This window comes from Aplidium turbinatum, chromosome 6 (genome assembly GCF_918807975.1).
Source record: "Aplidium turbinatum chromosome 6, kaAplTurb1.1, whole genome shotgun sequence".
NCBI classification, from domain to species: Eukaryota; Metazoa; Chordata; class Ascidiacea; order Aplousobranchia; family Polyclinidae; genus Aplidium; species Aplidium turbinatum.
In genome coordinates this window covers 20,034,032-20,055,014 of record NC_137477.1, presented here as the reverse complement: position 1 = coordinate 20,055,014, position 20,983 = coordinate 20,034,032, and the positions used below count along the sequence as shown (strand labels likewise).

The window sequence follows — 20,983 nt, the reverse complement described above, 5'->3', positions numbered from 1 at the left end:
GTTGTCTGGACACCGCAGTCAATATGGAGCCAATCGGCTCACTAGGCCATGCAGTCTACAGTTTAGCTGAAACTCTCATTGTAATAACATGTTTTGAGGAAATTTTTCAATCAAAATATTCGAAACAGCATCAAAAACGAAGCGGAAGTTTTGATCGTTAGTAGCACATGTGAAGTGCGTGTAAATTTCTTGGCATTCTTCATTATTTCTATTCTGATTCACAAAACAATCTTTGACAAAGGTGGAAGCAGGGCCGTACTCGTTGCCTCCTGTATACTCGGGAAAGCAAATCGTGAGGGAAGATGTCGTAATCTTTTTTTCAAATATATCTTTTTTATTTAAGAAAAGAATTATAACAGTTTTTGAATGGATAAGGTCATTACAAACAGTGCTGAAAAGAGTGAGACTTTCCTTCATTGCGTTTAATTTTTCACTTCCTGGCAAAGCACGATCGTAACTGGAAAGGTTAACGCAAAACATCAACGCGGTCACATTTTCAACGCATTTAGTCCACTTTCGCCTTTCTGACAAATGGCCTCCAACATCAACCAAGGTAAAAGAAAGTTTATTATATTCGTACTTGGTTTCTTTAATACCAGTCGTTTTCACACAGGTTTGTAAAACATCTTGAGTGCTAGGTATGTATGCAGACTCAAAAAATGCTCTCATATTTTCTAAGAAATAAGCTGCAGAATCGTTAATCTGATATTCCGAAGATCGAGCATAGCTCTCTTGGACGCCCTCGTCAGCCCACAACACTTGAATAGCTTTCCCAATCTCTCCAGTCAAGTCTATTTCTTGCACATGCTTAGCAGCAGTTCTGAACTTATCCTCGTATCGCAACGAGAGTTTGGAGTTTTTGTATATGATATTTAATGATTTCATACCATCTAAGACTGCCACCATGGATTGACAAAGGTTAGCGTACACAAGAGGTTTGTAATTACTTCTTTCTTCTTCAGAAAATTCACCTTGGCAAAGAATCTTCATTTGCTTAGCAAATGTGCTCTTTCCTGATCCCAAAGGTCCAAGAAGTAGTAGTTTAATTTCTTTCGTCTCTTGTTTTGTCTTAGAAAACCCACGCCCCATTCTAGTTTGCAAATATACTTACTTCAATTTCTGTAATAAAAATGAACAAAAAAAAAAGGATGAGTTACTTTTGTTATCCATCAACAGACTACTAATTAAATCGTTTGACAATGTCTATCTGATAAAAATGTTTGCAAAATAAAATAGCTTGGTTTATATAACACATTGCCAGCGTTAGAGATGAATTATCCAAACGAATATTTCAAATTAACTTGTGTTTGCAGTGGCTGCGGGTATGCGTTAGTGTTTGAAAACCCTACTCTATATTATTCACATTGTGATTTAGATAAAGTTTTTGTAGTTTTGTGATAATGCAGAGCGTAATTTTTGTAAATTAACTATTGTCATGTCAATAAAACTGTTTTGAGCACTAAAACTGTCAATAAAATCGTCGTTTTGAGCCTTGCTTTACTGCACATATTTCAAGATGTGAATTGGAGGGCATAACTTGATCTTTAAACTAATTCTGAAATCAGTCTGAAATTCCCTTGCCAGACATAGGCCTAAATACGACAAATATCACTCATTACAGCTGCATGTTTGATAGAGCTTTTTTAAAACTAATTAGCCTTATTTTACCTTTTTTGAAGTACAAAGCAGGAGAGTAATTTTTTTGCAATTTGTTGTGTTATCTATATCTCTTCGACCTCGCCTTTATTCTTTGTTCTATCTTACCTCATCAGGTCATACTTGTGCGTTTTTAGTGTTGTATGTTGCCTTCCACTACGAGGGTCCATCTTGCTTCATTTTTGGTCAAAACTATCTACAACTTTACTAAAACCAAACACTAATGTTTTGTCAGGTAATTACGTTTGAAAAGTGATCAGATCCAAGTACTTGAGATCACTGCACGAATCTTCTTGGACCTTGGCGTGCGCTTGTCAGGTCTGAAGATGAAAATAAGTAGCTTCGTCTTTTGTACCTATTTCTACTTATGTATTTTCTAATTTAAAAATCATCAGTGTGTAGTCTGATGTTTAGAGCTAGTGTAGGGATTGACCCTATATGTACAGACTGCAAACAATTCGCTTAGGATGGTGGTATGACACAAACCATTGAGTCACACACCTTTGAAATCATGCACTTTAGAGTATGCGTAGTTGCGTATAGTATAGTTAGGCTAATATAATTTGATTTGCACAAGTTAGAAAGTCCAAACGTTTTTTTGATGCACTTTCAGTTTTTAACAGTTATAGCTTTAGTCAAAAGTTGCGACAATCTGACATTTTTAGGCATTAATTTTCTTCTGAAAGTGTCTTAAGTGTTTACTTCGTTACTCATCTGCTACAGACCTACTTCCCCGAGCAATTAAACATCTGTATGTCCAACTCTCGCTTGCACATGCGCTTGCAGGAAGTTCGAGAAAACTTTGGTTCGACACCAATCGAAAGCACTTAAGCTATGTCTTGGCGAGACACTGAATGACAGCTTAATGACAATCATGAAGATTGGCTTCCTCGCCGTCCCATCTTTACTTAATTTCATTCTTCACACGACGATCTGCTGCAACACCTCTGTTAAAGCATCGCGACAGTGTTAGTTGCGACAACCGTTTCACGTTTTTGGACAATGCACTTGCTGTACCCTTAGCTATGAAAAATCGCAACAATAGATTCTATTCACCAAACATGAAACAAACTTTCCAAGCTGCTGGAACACATCAACGCTACACCTTCTCAAACCACTACTTTGTCGACAAGCGTAGTTTTAACTTGTTTTTAATGTAGCAAACTATAGTCTTTCCAACTAAACTAGGCAATAAGCAAAGGACACAGAAATTTCGCAAAAAGGTTCAGAATAAACACAAAAGCAAAAGCGCACAGTTTTATATGTTGTTTGCTTTGGTTTAACTTTAAGACAAAGCGAAGACCCAATGAATGTTGTGGATTGCATTATAAGAAAGTATCTGGTGTATCTCGTAGAAAAAGTAGTTTGAAGGTGGCTTGACGCAGGCTTATAACTTACATGTCATTTTTACAATGTAATTGATATTACGATCATGAATAGTCCAGTCCAAGACTAGGCTAATAAAAAAGAAACATGAGAGACGATAAGCCTCTGTGAGACGTGAGCACTGAGCACACGCGTAATGGATTTGATGATTCATTTTATTTCAATATACATATTACGTCAGTAGGACGTTGACTTGTCTACCTGAAGTATAAGCAACCTAGCTAGCAGAACGTCACAAACTACTCACAGTACTTGATGGGTTACAATCCTGTAATTGGTGCAACGGTGCAGCATTTTTTAAAGTTTAAGTCTCTTTTCTTTTCATAGATTAAAATGGCAACCTTGTGGTTTGTTTGTTTAAGCAGCGAAGATCTTTCAGCACATGCAATTTTTTTTAAAAACTTCATTGTAACCACAGCAATGAAGTGACCACATTTCTGCTTAAACTTACCATCCGTGCTTTGCAAAGACACGGCAATATCACGTGCCGTTGATTCGACTCCAGGTTTGCGCGCTTAACTTTGAGCAACGCATTTCAAGGACAGTTCTCCATTCAGCTGCACCTTGCACCGAAAAGTAGCCTAAATGGAGTAATTTTCAGACAAGAGTAAACTTCCCGTTGTCAGTCTTAGTGCCTGGCCTTGCGTCAGTGCTTCAAAGCCTCTACAAGTTTGCACAAACTGCTAGAATTCAGCTTGCAAAAAATCTTTCTCAGTACGAGGATGTAGATTCTCATAATTACTCGACCAAATTTCAGCACAATGCTCTGTTGAATTGCTGCTTTTCCCCAACGGAAATCATACAGCGTGGGTTGAAACCGCTGTATAGCGCTACATATTTGCCATCGTCTTCATATGAATACTGCGCTACACAAACATTGAACAAAGCATTGAGCACATCTAAAGGTAGCCACTTTAACATAAAAACTTTTGTAAGAGCCAGTAAAGCTTCGAAGCAATCAACCAATCGGAAGTTACAGATCAAACAACGTGTCACCAATCAGAAGTTAGACGTAACATTAGACAAAAAATGTTTCTTCAATATTAAACCACAACAAAACTATTCTAGCGCATAATAACTTATCTCACTTTGCGGACGAGTTGAAAGGTTCTCATTCAAATCACAATATTATTTTATTTTTTATTTTTAAACTTTTTGCAATGTCAACCGTTTTCAAAGTTTTAGCTTTTTTTCTCTTTGTTAGTGGGAGTATTTATTTTTGAGCTGAAAAAGATTTTTTAAACTCAGCTGTGACAATTTGGTATCTCTCAGATAAATTAATTAAAGATTAAACATCTTAGTGTAGGCTAAGTTTTACTGGCAAAGACTTTAAGTCATAGCAGCTGATATCAGAGAATAATGATTTAATGTTTCTACTTATACTACTGCTGAGGTATTTTACTAGTAATTTATTATATCTTCTAGCTCGGATTGAAACGGAATCATCATCTACTGGACGTAATTGACATTCATTGGCGTGCACTGACATCATTGATTTGTCTGTTTTGTCTGTACCACATACTCCTGTCGGACAAATGAGATATATCGTGACCTTTCCTTTTATGCAAACGTTACAAATGTCTCTGAAGGCTTGTTCAATGGTTTAGCTCTTTAGAGCAGGGGTCCGCAAATAGTGGGTCGCGACCCAAACTTGGGTCGCGAGACCATCCACAGTGGGTCGCAAAATGGTTTAAACCTACCATAAATATAACTTGTATGGCAAAAATAAATACAATCATATAGTCTTTGATGTGCTGAGTTTCGTACAATTTGGTAACTTATAGGCTACAAGAAAATTTATACTTTCGATTGCAGTAGGCTACAGTAGTTAAGCCCACGGTTACATAGCCTGGAAGACACCTTGAGGCAGGGCATGAAAACTTTCTCAGCTTATCTCCAGAACTGGCAACTGAAACTCAGCGAAACCAAAACATTGGCGGCAGCTTTCCACTTACACAATCGGGAAGCTGATCGTGAGCTACAATGGAAAACTTCTGTCTTTCTGCCTGGAACCAAAATATCTTGGGGTGATACTGGACAGATCGCTCACATACCGCCAACATTTGGTGTCACTGCGCAAGAAAATGACATCCCGCGCTGCACTACTCAAGCGCCTGGCAGGCTCCAGCTGGGGGGCGGGTGCTGACACTTGGGTATAGCAGCCTTAGCCCTTGTCTACTCTTCAGCAGAGTACTGTGTACCTGTTTGGTACTGCAGTGCTCACTGCCATAACATCGACACTACCATAAACAGCGCCCTACGCACAGTGACCGGATGCCTGTGTCCCACACCATTTGACAATTTTGACATTCTCGCTGGCATCCAACCGGCTGAGCTTCGTCGCAAAGAAGCCACTCTGTTTCTTGGCCGACGGGCACTAGAGCCTAACCATCTTCTCCACCACAAGATCTCGGCTCCCCCAAACCAGCACCCCCGTCGACTGAAATCAAGACACCCATTCGTGACAGTCGCTCAATTTCTGATCAACGAAGGAGATAAACTTTATCTCTGCGGCTACTTGGGTGGACTATAAATGGAATTCAGAAGGGAAGTCAAGTACCACCAGACTCCATTCGTTCATCCACGACGCCGACACATGCCCCATCGGCCTAACACTACAAAGGCAAGCATGAGTGCGCCTCAACTGTCTTCGTACGGGTGTCGAGGTTTTCCGCTCATCCATGCACCAATGGGGAATCTGCCTCTTTCTTCTCCTGTGATTGTGGTGCCAAGGAACAGACTGCAGACCACATCATCAATGATTGTACCATCTTCAAACCATCTAACAGAGTGGAAGGTCTGCGTGTCATGGATGATGAAACTAAAAACTGATGGCTGCTCTCTAGTAGCCTTCCAGTGTAGTCCGGAAACATCTTGAGTCAGGCGCGGTAAAAGGATTGAGTAGACCCTCAGCCCAAGAGGCTTGCACAACGAAGCACAAGGTTAACAGGTCCACCCGCTTATTAAGCCTAATTTGGTCCATTCCAGAATTACTGAAGGTATAGGAGTAGTAGAAAATTGTCCCCCGCTTAATAAGCCAAAATCGTCCGGTCCCGATGTGGCCTTAATAAGCGGGGACGACCGTATTGGAATTGATATTAATTTTCAAAGCGTTTTGCGCAAAATTATGTACTTCCGAAATGTTTGGGTCGCGAAGATTTCGAACGATTGCTTTTTGGGTTGCACCAAAAAGTATTTGCGGACCCCTGCTCTAGAGTACTAGTAGTCTAGTTCTATGGTGGCTATGCTTTTATTTTTCCGGAACTGTTTTTCTCATTCTGCTGAACGACCTGGTCTTGAAGAAATAAAGATGCAGATTCGATATCATTTCCGTCTTGATAGTCAGGAAACCATATGTTAAAAAAAATTTCAAGAGCTGTTTTTCAAAAATGTTACTTTTGTTTAAAAGCAAAAAAAGGGATTTTGGAAAAAAACGGAATTTCTAAAGAGAGCGCTTTGAATAAATTTCTTTCCACTTAATATTCCCTATCATCCCATGGTTTTATCGTAGTTTGACATGTTTACACAGTATGAAATAGCATCAACATGATCAAAGTAGTGGATCCATATTCGAGGTTCAGAATCGCTTCCTTCAATTCGAATGATCCATAGAAGATAAGGCTAAAAAAAACTTCCTGAAGCTCGAAAGGGTATGACACCATCCCTGTTAAAAAGTTGTGCACTCTTAAAATGTCCGATGTGTTTGGAATGGTGTTGGGTGACAAATACAATCCAACCTGTAAAAAAATATTTAGAATTTTCCATAAAAAGTGAGTGTGTAGTTTTTCTTACAACAGCCTTTCACGGCTTCATCTTTCCATAAAACTTTGATTGAATTTCCAGCTTCTTGGATAAATCTATATTAAACCCATGTTTGTCGGTGATCAGAAGAAGTACTTTGAAAACAAGAAATTTTAAGTTATCTTTCAGGTGCTATGAAAGAACAAAAACACTGTCAGAGACTTCAAAAACCATTAGGCCTATTGGCCTAATTATTTATTAAATCCACTGATGGCGATGGTGAAGTCGGTCGCTGTATGATTTACCGAGGCTAAGTTATCCCCATGGCGACTTACTACAGTAGCGAAGGCGGGGCAAGTTGTGCAAGTCCCCGTTTGAAAGGAAATAAAAAGCGTAATGAATCTTTATTGCCATTATTATATTTTACCTATAATGCCTTTGAAGCACGTGAATCGCAGTTATCAGTTTTTTGGGCTGGTTATTGATTTTTTGGATGCACAGTAGAACTAGTCAAACTTTAGCAGTAGGGATCAATAGACATAATGATGTAGTTGTATTTTCGCAGGTAAAATTTTATCGTACATTTGTTAGTTTTCTTGAAATTTTTTGTTCTTTAAAAAAAGTGTGAATGGGGCAAGTTGTGTAATTGATTACGGGACAAGTTGTGCAACTGTTCCTGTAAACCGCCTTTGTTAATTTACAAATGTTGTATAGCCTGTTAGCCATTTTTACATAGTTTTAAAGTCTGGAGATAGTGAATGAATGTAAAAATAGCTGATTTGTTAAATTGTTTGTACTTTTGCTGGCCGTAATATGTTGCTCAACTTGCCCCTAGTGTTGCTCAACTTACCCCATGATGCTACACAGCTTGCCCATGGTGCTGCACAACTTGCCCCGGAAAAATAATCCGGGGCAAGTTGTGCAATCGTTACTTAAACTTGAATACAGTGCAAAATAATAAATAAAATCAACCAGCAGTTTTTGTCTTAAAACTTGGCATATTAGCATGTTTTTGAAATGCAATACTTGAGTCTTCGAAAAAGTTAGTGAAATAAAAAAAATTAGATTTAAAAAAAAATCTGCTCAACTTGCCCCGCCTTCCCCCTATTACACAGACCATGCCAACGTGCAAGTTTTAAGTTTGACTGGTGGCCGATCTGTTACTCTTGACAGCAATTAAAATCACTAATATAAGTTAATATTTTGAATAGTAGTTCATAAATATTACTGGCAACACTGGTAACAGGAAAAAATTGTCATTTTTTGACGTGACTCTGTCAGAGTTTTGTGGTGATATCAAATTCAGTGATTGTACTCTGGCAATTTGGATTCTCAAAAATATCATTTTTAAGAGATGTATAGCACACTTAGCTTAGAAGTCAAACTCAAAATTACATCGTCCGCCCCGTTAGTTCAGTGGTAAGTGCCTGACTCAAGATCACGAGGCGCTAGTTCGGCTCTCGGGGTGTGCGCTAGAGCAACTCATTTCAAAACTGCTCTTCAATTCAGCGGCTACTAGTGGATGGAATAATTTCACGGCAGCAACATTTCAACAATTGAAAATTTCACTTTGCCAATCTCGGTAACCGGTCCTGAGTCAAAAGCCTCTATAAGTATGCTAACTATCAGCAATCACCTATTAGAGGCTTTGTCAGTCCCAGCCTTAAAATCATTATGCGTATAAACAAAATATTTTGCGCAGTGTAAATTTTTTTTTAGAGGGAAACTTGGTCTTCAGTCAATATTAAGCGTATAGGTAGATCTTTTTCTTAATAAAAATCACTTGATGTATTTTGGTAGCCTACTGCTATTTTGCATTCATCAAATGCTGGCATTTGCACAACAATCTAACCTCTTAGTGTAATTTATATTGAGAATCGATTTCGCTATAGTAATAGCATATTCAGCTAGTTACGAGCATACATGCAAAAAAAAAAGTTTGAAAAATACGTAAAACAAACAAATAAATCAAACTCCGATATTATCAACACGCATAAAAATTATATTTTTAATAGATGGATAGGCTATACAATATTAAAATCAAAAGCTGCAAGCCTAAATCTTAAACTGGTGTTCTGCCACGATTTCCAACAATATACTGGTACAAAGTTCAAGAAATACATGAACATATATCATCCATTAAGCAGATTACAACAGTTCAAGAAGACGAATGCAAAGAAAAACGTAACTTATTGTTTTTTGCTTTGGATTCCGTGTTTGTGCCTGTCGTTGGTACTGGGCACAAACTGTCGTCTCAACAGCCTCGAGCATGCATGGAGCAAGTTACAGAAGAATCCGAATATATCAGTAACAGTAACAATACATTTGGACCAAAATGTGTAGCCAAGCGGATAGTTTTGTATTTAAGTCTAATTTTTTCTTAAATCTAAAAAATGCAAATAATCCCATGGCAGCACTTAATTATGCCTGGCAGTTCAATAACAAGATAACATAATTTCAACAACAAGATAACATAATTTTTTGTTAGAATTTTCTGAAGAATACTTCACAATGTAGATTTTAACGACCTGTTTTAGCGTGATGCTGCGAGTTCGCTGTGGTAATAGCGAATTGCACTAGGTTTGGGAACACAGTTCCCTGGTCATGTGCTATGACAGTATTTCATTCGTCATTTTCGATATTTTCACACGAATAAAATATTGTCACAGCACACGACTAGGGAACTGTATTCTGAAAGCTAGTGCAATTTTCTATTACCACAGCGAACTCGCAGTATCATGCTAAAACAGGTCGTTAAAATCTACATTGTGAAGTAAGCAACAATCATGCTGCTAAAAGTGAAACTCAATCTATTTCTGGAGAAACTATGGCACAATGCATTATAAATACAGTCTGCAACAATTCAAAAAAAAGCTATGAAGAAATAAAAAAATTGTGACAACAAGTTAAAAGACTATAATTCACACATTGAAGAAGTTTTGTAAAATAATTGCCATCAAGAATACTTTGAATACCTTTAATTGTATGTCAAATACGTTCATTGCAAAAATGATGCATTGTTGTTTGATTAGATTCTAAGCAATGCAATTAAAAAAAGTTATTGACATTTTCAGCATCTAAACAGCCAGTTAACCGATGCAACTCAAGGTCGAACAAGTGACAAGCTACTTGGAAAATATTTAAAGGCTTTTGCATCGTCGACACGTGACTGGTGAAATGATACAAAACATCGCTATGTTTGAGATGCTTTTAAGGGCTAACTAATTGTAAGTTAGCTACAGCGGTATCAAACTGTTAACATTTATTTTTGACTACATTACATTGTAATCAATATCTACGTGACTACGTAAAATCTACGTGACTACGTAGAATCAATATCTACGTAATCTACGTGACTCCAAACTTACATTGTAATCAATAACTATTGTTCAAATTAAAAGTAGCTTTACGGTAAGCTACGTGACTCCAAACTTTAAACAATAATTTTTAAAATAATTTTAAAGAAGTTTTACAATTTAAGTGAGGCATATCATGTTAAAAAAACAAAGTTTGAACAGACAGTTATTTCATGCGTATACATTTAGATACCAGACCTAATATCAAAAACAAATCAATCTCGAGAGATCTGCCCCATGGATAGCGAGATCACAATGACCACTGAGCTGGTGAATTTTTATTGGAAGTGGAAGAAAGTTTATTAGTTACATGATGTAGATTAGAAACAATATTAAAATTAAAAACACAAGCACTAAACAACAGAAAATTTCCACTTGATCTAAATCAAACTGAACAAGAGCCGAAGACATTATCAAAGATTTTCTTCACCAAAACATCGGAAACAGCATCAAATACAAACCGTACGTTTTCGGTGTCTGCTGCACAGATGAAATGAGTGCAAATTTCTCTGGATTCCCCATACTTATTCTGTTGTTCGAATTTATTTTTCACATAATCAGCTGATTCTTCGTATGTATTTTCACCAGCGTAGTCAGGAAAACATATGCTGAGTGGGGATTTTGTAATTTTTTCTTCAAATAAATCTTTCTTGTTAAGAAAAAGAATCATAGAAGTCTTGGAAAGAAAAGGATTGTTACATATCGATTCAAAAAGCGTCAAACTTTCTAACATCCGATTTGTTTTTTCATTGTAAGCGAAGACTTGATCATAGGCAGAGAGATCAACACAAAAGATGATAGCTGTAACATCTTGAAAGCAGTGGATCCATTTCGGCCTTTCCAGCCTTTGACCACGGACATTGATAAGAGTAAAGAACAAGTTTTTGTATTCGAATATGGTTTCATAAATAATAATTAGAGATGTTTTTACCCGCGTACGTAGAACATCTGGTTCGGTTGGGATATAATCTGCTTTACAAAGCTCATCCAACTCATCTAAATAATAAGCTGCAGAATCATTGAGTTGATATTCTCTGGCTCTTCCATAGCACTCTTTGACTCCTTCGTCTAGCCACAATAACTTGAGTAAATTTCCAACAACTCCGGATAAATCTATGTCTCCCATTTGCCTCAAGGCAACCAAAAACTTGTTGGCGTCATCCTCACGGCTAGGATCACTAAATGGAATTTCTAAATGCTTCATCGCTATTAATATGGCTGCCATGGATTGGCATACACAATACGCTTGAAGTCTTTTCGCTCTTGTTCAGAAAATCCATCCTGATACAGGATTTTCATTTGTTTGATAATGGTGCTTTTTCCTGACTCGCTTGCGCCTAAAAGTAATAATTTCGCTTGTTTTCTTGTCGCATCAGCATTTTTTTTGATTTGTTTGTCGATTTTATTTGAAATGCGTTTAGCATGTTTCTCTATTGGTTGAGATGCGTTGCAACCCATGACGTTGTTTGTGGTTCAGCAGTTGCTGGAAGCTTCAACCGACAACGTAAAACAAAAGCAGTCTGAAATTTTCTGAACTAAATCAATTCATGTTTTTAAGTCTGTTTCCAGCGTTTTACCGCAGTTTGATTGAAAAACTCTGACGATTTTGCAAAGCTCGATTTTTGATACAACTTCCTAAAACATAATTTTTTTTAAAGTTTTAAATTTTGTCTTCAATAACCAGTGTTCTCTATAAAAAAAATTTACATTGAACAAATCATTTTTTTAGGGCACATCAACTTTTCAAAATTACTTTTCCAGTTGCAATAGAATTACAAACTCAACAGTCTCAACTAGCTATTATAAAAAAATCATCAAAGTATCAAAAATAGCGTACCGTACTTAGTAAGTAGGCTACGGTATCTCGTCAAAATTCGAAAATGGTGCACCGTTAATTAAATTAGCTTCAATATAAATTGAAATATTCAACAAATTCAATATGGTATAGTATTGACAGATGAAAAACCTAATACTGGAAGTGTGGTAACATATAATGTATAAAAAAACACAGTTTCTCCTAGAGTGGATTTTTTTTTGTCAAAGAGCAATTTTAAGCATTGTTTGACATATGGTGATTTGAAAACTTTCATAATCCTTTCATGTTATATTTTAAAACTGCAAAGGTCTACATATGACAAGTTTATTAGGCTACTGGAGGTAACATATATTTTATCTAAGTACAGTATAGTTGTTACAAAACTAAAGTTTTTGCTTTCTGTAGTCACAGTCCAACGTCGAATATTTGGCAGGCAGCGTTTTGAAAAAATTAGGCTCCTAAAAAGATCTCGAGTCCAAAAGTATCCCATGCCAATGCTATTGCGTGCAACGTAGCGTTGGACAAAGGTGTTTGGACCGTCCCATATTTCAAACTAATTGTCTTGTTTTGGTATCAAGCACGTTATAACGCCCCCATTTTGTCGCTTCTACCTTTTCTAGACCTCTGCTATATTTGGCCTATATTGTTTTGTTGTTGTGATGGTCAGAAATAAAAATGAAACTAAACTGAATTTTGGATACGGAATGGTTTTAGGATCAAAGAATCTCTTCAGAGGTTAAGAAGATGCCGAATACGTGGCTTTGGAAGACTATTACGATATACTGCTTTTGAATTACTTTATTTTATTTATTTTTGTAATTTATAGACAATTTTGGTAGAAGACAATCTCTTTTTCGAAGGGTAAGCACTTACACATAAAACGTTCTGTAGCCTGAAACCAATGAAACCTCGAACCATGATCGAACCAATCAGAAATTACAGGAACAACGTTTTAACCGATCAGAAATAAAAGGTAGAACAGAGAAGAAACGCAAACATTTCTGATAGAAAGTTAATGAAATAAACATGTCGTCTTTGAAAGCTTGGCGTAGCTTTAGAGGGTTAGGAAGTGATCATTTTGATGACGTAAGTTCGATTACTACCACTGTCATAACTCTATTTTCTACTGTAATTACCAAAGTTTAAACCAAAAATCAACGCTGTGGCTGAGTGCGAGAAAGATCACTAATGACGCAGCCGCTGATATTCTGATTGGTTGGCGGTGTCATTGCATTCATTGGGATCGTGCAGGAGATTGACCTGTTTAATGGTGGCCTACCTTTTCGAAGAGCCTCTGCCTTTTTTGTTGTTTTTTAAATGTGTCTTTTTTGGATTCCAGGCTAGTCATTGGCACTGGGTCCAAATTGTCGTCTCAACAGCCTTGAGTATGCATGAAGCTTGTTACTGAAGAATCCGAACATATCAGTAATAACACGTCTCGACCAAAACGAGAAGCTAAGCGGATAGTTGTCTTTTTAAGGCCATTTTTTTCCTAAATTCAAAAAGGTCAAATGGGATTATTACGTCAGTTATTGTCTGTTGTCTTATAAAACTTCTCTATGCCTGGCAGTTCAACAACAACAAAAAGATTACATCATTTTTGTTCCAATTTTCTGAAGAATCCATTGAACAATACAATATAAATACAGAATGCAACAATTCAAAGAGAAAAAAACACAAAACAACCAGCCTTTGAGCAAGGAAAAACCAAACAAATTGTGACATCAAGTTAAAAAACAAAAAATAACAAATTTTGTAAAATATGTCTCATCAAAGGTACTTTGCCTTTGCATGCTTCCAATGAAATCCCAAATAATGTTTGAGGTGCTTTTGAGGACGAATTGAAAGTTAGCTACAGCAGCGGTGAACAATTATTAATTTTTCACCAAAATATATTACTGTATTTCGTAAAGCGTAAAATTTTGTTTGTTGCAAATTTTACTGATATAGTGTAATTAGTGACTATTTCTGACAGTTTAGGCCTACACTTTGTAATACAGTGTGGTCTTCTGACTGCTTCAATAATAAAAAAGGTAGAATCACCCTAACACTTGGAAACTGCAGATCTAAAGATCGGTACAAGCAGACACAAATATCGTAGTGAGATAATAAGATTAATTAAAATTCCATGTGTGTCTACTTTAAATTACTATATGGAACAGTCTTGTAAAGAGAAGTCGAAGATAGGCAGGCAGTGTTGATTTCATCATTTTTTCAACATACTTATGAATCACTTTGCACCCATCAAAGCCATTGATCGGTAATGAAAGCCGCTATTTAAAATATACACCAGCTTTGCACTGTTAAAGATCACAAATCATACATCAACATACAAACTCTTTCAGCAACAATCATATAATGTTACTGTTGTTCAAGCGATATCGCGCTTATTGCGTATAGCAACGCAAGTACTGTAGAGTTTTAATAATGCACAATTAATTGAATAAAGTATTAAGATTTTCAATAAGCAAAATGGGTTATGACTCAATAATGAAGTCATGTGTGCGTAATGTACTCATTACTTCATGGAATAGCAGAAGATTGAGCTTTCTGCAGAATTATGGTTGACTCAAACAAAACTTAAATCTGTCATTTGAAGTTTTAACACTAAATAGGGCTTATCGTGTTCGAAGAAATAACGTTTAAACGGACAGTTGTTTCATGCATATACATTCAGATATCACGCCTAATAACAAGTACAAGTCATAGTCGAGGAATGTGCCCCAAAGATAGCAATTGAGATCATCATGACCACTGAGCTGGTGAAGAATTCCCATCCGAAGTGGAAGAAAGTTATTTAGTTGTACATGATGTAGATTAGAAACAATACTGAAATTAAAAACACAAGCAGCACTAAAATAACGACACATTCCTTTCTCAAGCACGTTTGCAAACCGACGTTTGGAATGTTCAATATTACACGCTTTTCCACCGTCCACATTGTGTCCACTGTTCGGCGCTAATAAGCGTTTTTTTCGGACTTGCGATGGATGTACATCAATCTGATCCAGAGCCGAAGACATTGTCTAAAACTTTCCTCATCAAAACATCGGAAACAGCATCAAATACAAACCGTACGTTGGTGGTATCTGTTGCACAGGTGAAATGAGTATAAATTTCTTTGGAATTTCCATACTTATTCTGTTGTTCGAATTTATCTTTCACAAAATCGGCTGATTCTTCGTATGTATTTTCACCAGCGTAGTCAGGAAAACATATGCTGAGTGGGGATTTTGTAATTTTTTCTTCAAATAAATCTTTCTTGTTAAGAAAAAGAATCATAGAAGTCTTGGAGAAAAAAGGATTGTTACAAATTGATTCAAAGAGCTTCAAACTTTCTAACATCCGATTCGTTTCTTCGTCTTCAACCAAGACTTGATCATAGGCAGAGAGACCAACACAAAAGATGATAGCTGTAACATCTTGGAAGCAGTGGATCCATTTCTTCCTTTCTGACCTTTGGCCACCTACATCGATAAGAGTAAAGTACAAATTTTTGTATTCGAATGTGGTTTCAATGATTCCAGTTGTTTTTACCCGCGTACGTAGAACATCTTGTTCAGTTGGGATATAATCTGCTTTGCAAAGCTCATCCAACTCATCTAAATAATAAGCTGCAGAATCATTGAGTTGATATTCTCTGGCTCTTCCATAGCACTCTTTGACTCCCTCGTCTATCCACAATAACTTGAGGGAATCTCCAATAACTCCGGATAAATCAATGTCTTCCATTTGCGTTGCGGCAGCACGCAATCTTTTACCGTCATCTTCACGACTAGGATCACTAAATGGGATCTCCAAGGATACCATCGCTTTCAATATGGCTACCATTGATTGACAGGTATTGGCATATACAACAGGTTTAAAATTCTTTCGCTCTTGTTCAGAAAATCCATCCTGATGCAAGATTTTCATTTGTTTGGCAATGGTGCTTTTTCCTGACTCGCCTGCGCCTAAGAGTAATAATTTCACTTGTTTTCTTGCCGCATCAGCATCTTTCTTGATTTGTTTGTCGATTTTATTTGAAGCGTCTTTGGCATTTTTGTCTATTGGTTGAGATGCGTTGCAACCCATGATGTTGATAATGCTCCAACCGTTGTTGGAAGGCTTCAATTGACAACGTAAAACAAAAGCAGTATAAAATCTTCTGAATTGTTAAATCAAGTTTTTTAAAACATCATCTAATAATGTCAACTTTCTGGCCTGTAAGATAAGATAAAGCAGGTTGATAATTTTTTTCAAAAAACAACAAATTTAACAACAAATGTTTAAATAAAAGAACTACTACTAATGTATTTCACCAGACTTTTAAGGTACAACGCTAATGAAATTTAAACTAAGATCAGAAAGAATATGAAAGCAGTAGTAGATCAAAATTGGGAGCATTTGCTTAGTGCTTACGTGCTTTCCCAAAGCAGACAAAAACTTGTAATTTGTTCCACTTTTGCAAAAATTTTCGATCGCTCAATCACATTTCAATAACTTAACAGCTAATTACAGGTTACATTGGACATGTGTTTTCACCAGTGAATTTGAGGGATAAAGTTGTGTTATAGTTTTCTGAAAAACTAACCAACTAATGCATTATTTCGAAGCAAACACATTGTTTCAACAAATTCAGGGCTTCCCAAAGTGGGGATCGCGACCCCTTGAGGGGTCGCGTAATGAACTTCGGGGGTCGCAGAAAGTATACAAATTTAACACAAAGCACTGCATATTAACACTTACAGTATGTGCAAGATGCTGCGAAAGTTATTAACTTTACTAAGAGTCGTACACTCAATAGGCCACCCGTATTTTGTAAGATAATATAGTGAAATATGGAATAGGAGTTTAAAACCCTCTTTGCTGCATTGTAAACGTAAATTTCAAAACTAAAGCCAAAGCCTTAAAAAGTTATTAGTGTTAAAAAATTAAGTCGTGATTTTTCCAACGAAAAAAAGTTTAGCCTTTGTCTGCCGTTTTTGTAAAGACGTTTTTGGAAAGGCTTTTCAAATCATGCTACTGTACTTGTCAGGTTTGCTTGAAAAAAAGGGAACGAATTAAATTTGTCCTTCCAAGAAGAAAACATCTATGTTTTCACATTGAAATATAAAGTTGGAACGTTTATCAAAAAATTAAACATCTAGAAACAAAAGATTGAAAATGATTCGTTTGAAATATTCTCATTTATTGAAAAGTTTTTGGCTAACAATGGCGTGGAATCAAGCGTTATTAAGCCTCTGGTTATCGCCACTTATCAAGACTGTTGAAAGAGTTCAAAAAGTAGTTTCTTCTAGAATTGGACAATACCAATTTAGATTGGATCTAAAATCCATTTGCAATGCAAAAACAAAGTACCGAGCACCTCTCTTTCACATCTCAGGACAATTTTGCAGATCTATCTTTTGACTCTAAGTTGTGGCTTGAATTTTCTGGAAAAAAGTTTCACACTTTTTGGCTTAGCCTAACGTTAGAGCGGAATATTCACCACCATAAGGCTTATCAGTAACCGCACTCCTGCGGTTTGTCTCCACGTAGGCTATATGTGCGATTGTGCGTGTCAGTGTTTTCAACGTTGATAAACTACCGTTCCAGCGTAAGTAATATTGAAACCGCCTATTGACAAACATTGAGTGACGGCTGGACCTGCTTTGTGGCAGAGAGCAGTCGCACCCATCACACTGAATAAATATGTTTACTTTTTGGTTTTGTTTCCAGCAGGCTACAAGTAGTGAAGTAGTAGGCTTCAAGTACGGATAGCTTGTTTTTAGTTTTCGTTTAAATTAAACCTTTCAATAAATATCACAAACGTATATTTCGCATTGTTTATTCTTTTAACCGTAATGGGTCGCGGAAAATTTTAGGAGATTAAAAGGGGTCGCGAGCAAAAAAGTTTGGGAAGTCCTGAACTAATTAACAATTAAATCAACCAAAGAGGTGAAAAGTGCTTTAAGAGCACCTCAGACAAATTTTCCTTATTTCACTAAATGACTAAAAGAATATACAATCCACAAACTATTGAAATTCTTCTAAGATCGTGCAAAAGACATAATTTGAAACTTAGCCTGAAGTTTAAACAAACCTTGCAAAACACATTTCTGCTGAAATCCAGTTTTAGTTTGATGAATTCAGCCAAATATGCTACTAAGTGTGCATCTTGAACAAAAAGCCATTATCAGAACACAAAATAAATAAAAAGAGCGACCAAGGCAACTTAAAATTTGCCAAATATTCTAGAGAATAAGAGTCCCAGTTCCCAACAAGCTATCTTGGGTCTTATGAACTAAAACGTTTGTAGGCCTATTGTCCACTTCATCGACATATTTGTTTGGCTAAAACTTCAACGTCTTCCAATATGTTTCTAGATATACTTGTTTATGAATCCTGAATCCTAGTTTGAATCCTGAGTTTATATTGACGCTTTGTCAAACATGAACGATTAACTTTTTGATAGAGTTAGATCAGGAAAAACTACCACTCTTGTTGTTGCCTATTTGGCATAGCCGTAAAACCAGTCGTCTAACTAAAAATTTCTGTGTAGAACAGTGTTTCCCAAACTTTTTTTTAATAGCGCCCCCGTGGACAACGAACAGAGTATCAAACGCCCCCTCAACAAAAAAAAAGTAAAACCAAAGTTGTTTTCCATTCATTACAACTTAAAGTCCAACTCTAATGAGACAGATGAGGTTAGTGTAATGTCATCAGCCTCTTGATATAGAGTTCCCGTTTGGATAGGAACAATCTTAAGTCTCCCCGTCTAACTTTGTCAAGACAGTTTCTTTTGTTATCCAGAGGCATTATCATGGCACTGCAAGCACACTCCACCAAGTATAGGCTGAGAAAGGCTATGATAAAAATTTTGACCCGATTCCACAGTCCACGCGTGAGGGTATTTCTCTTTGATTTGGTTCTGCAGCCATAACGATTGATACGAGATATTGAACTTCGGTTTGAGTGCAAAATCGCTTTGCAATGTTATCAGTTCCTTCTCAAGAATTCCATGTTCGGAAATATCACAGAATGGGTCGATATCCAGTCATGGATTTCTAACTGGAATATATCCTGCAATCGAACTCCCATGTCTTTGTGTACTTCTTGAAGATGATTGCTGTACGTCTCTACATCAACATCAGATATGCCTTTGTCACTGGTATCAAGTTGATGCAAGCTTGAGATTTAGAAAAAGTCTCGTCTGGCTAAATTTCGTTGATACAACACGAGCTAATTACTGAAACCAGACAGTGCCGATTTCACTTTGATTAGATTTACTTCGTTGCCCTGAAGGGATACATTTAATTGATTAAATTAGGAAAATATGTGGCACGAAACAGCTTAATCCGCTTTCAGGATTTTGCTTTATTTCGGTACCACAAACCTAAGTTGTTTCTGGTAGAACAGAAGGGTCGACTTGCCTTCGCCGAGAAACCCAACATAGGGAGCTCTCGCATGTAAGGCATTAGGCAACGTCGACCAAATGGCGTGAGGACTAGTCACCTTTCCCAGGAATTATGTCTGACAAGCAGGCGATATCATTTCTCACAACCAGAAGATCATTAGCAAGATCAGGGTGGCAACTCTGTAGAAATTCCACAACAGTTTCAAACAGCAAATAAAATCGTGCAAGGCAATTTCCCTTGAAAAGCCATCGTATTGATAGCCATTGCATGATAACAAAATGCTTTGCAATCCTCTTGCAAATGCCCAATTTACTCTCAGCGCCCCCCAATCGCCCACTTTATAGCCAGCGCCCCCTTCATAGTTGCAAACGCCCCCAGGGGGGCGCTGGCGCCCACTTTGGGTACCACTGGTCTAGAATGAAACATGAACATAATGAGGAAGAGAGAGTGTGTGAAGAGTGAAGTTTTCAAGTGCCCTAAATCACATTTTTCTCAACAAGTTAGCATTGGAAAAGTGCTTTTGGCAGACATCTAAGCGTTGTGGCAGAATTTTAGACTGACAATGTGCCGAAGTTACAGTTTTACTTCTGAATGTTACAAATTTCAAGAAACGCAAAAGTTTTTGTTTTAAAAGTAACCACGTCCTGTCTCAAATTTAAAGACTTAATTTAGGACTTGAGCCCTTTTAAAATTACTGTACACTCTTCGATTGTTTATTTATTTGCCTTCAATATAAAAAGGAGGTCCCTTGCCACAATTATTATTCAAATGACGTAGCTGGGTTGCAAAATACAAGCAAAGAAGATTACAAGCGAGAAGATACAGCTTTTCATGGAGCAGCTTGCTCTCCTCGCTCATCCTCAGTTGTGCCTTTCTACAGAACGATAACTGGATTGTCGATAAAGATTAATAAAACAATCTAAGTCGATAGCGCAAAAAAAAGTTAGTTGTTTCTTACAAAAATAAAGTTACCACAATGAGACGTTTACTTGAAACGTTAAGCTCTTGCACTGCAAACACGTAGGCCTATGGCCTAACTTTCCTGACCGTAAAGGCACATTTTTGCTTGTTTCAACAACTTATCAAAGTTTTTCTTAAAACATTCAACCACAAATCATTCTTCTAATTCTTGTTTTTGAAAATTTTTAGTCACGTAAACTGCATCTTGCCCTTGCAAAAAATAAAAGTCACGTTGAATAACCCTGTGACTGGTGAAACGACAGCACCGCCCTGTTTTGTATGCATGCAAAAGTGCTCATGCGACAAAACAGAACGTGGTTGCACATTCATCACAATTGAGCTATACACACGCGCTTCATCAGTGAATTTCCTTTTACGCACACACCATTAACTGACGCAATATTGCTGCTGAAGCAACTTCCTATGCGGATTTCATCCAATAAGACAAGTTGTAGGAAAGCTTTTAGGAGATTCCAGTTCCTGACAAACAGAAAACGTTCACCAAAGCATCGAAATATTTCGGCATTTTGTGTGAATAGAATAAATTTTACAAATTTGCTTGTAAAACTGTAGGCCTATATATCAGTTACATTTAAAACCGTAACCTACTTGCACCATACCGTGCAAAGGTTGGGATTATTTATAGTTTTGTCAGCAAAAATTCTTCATTAAAAAGCGTGATAAAAGAT

General features: G+C 36.9%; 3 pseudogenes; all 3 read right to left on the bottom strand.

Annotated features, from left to right (window-relative positions):
* Positions 1 to 75: 75 nt before the first annotated feature.
* LOC145772489 (guanine nucleotide-binding protein G(i) subunit alpha-2 pseudogene) lies at positions 76 to 1,089 on the bottom strand (annotated as a pseudogene).
* Positions 1,090 to 10,524: 9,435 nt separating this feature from the next.
* On the bottom strand, positions 10,525 to 11,597 carry LOC145772488 (guanine nucleotide-binding protein G(i) subunit alpha-2 pseudogene; annotated as a pseudogene).
* Positions 11,598 to 13,544: 1,947 nt separating this feature from the next.
* On the bottom strand, positions 13,545 to 16,807 carry LOC145771874 (guanine nucleotide-binding protein G(i) subunit alpha pseudogene; annotated as a pseudogene).
* Between the last annotated feature and the right edge of the window lie 4,176 nt (positions 16,808 to 20,983).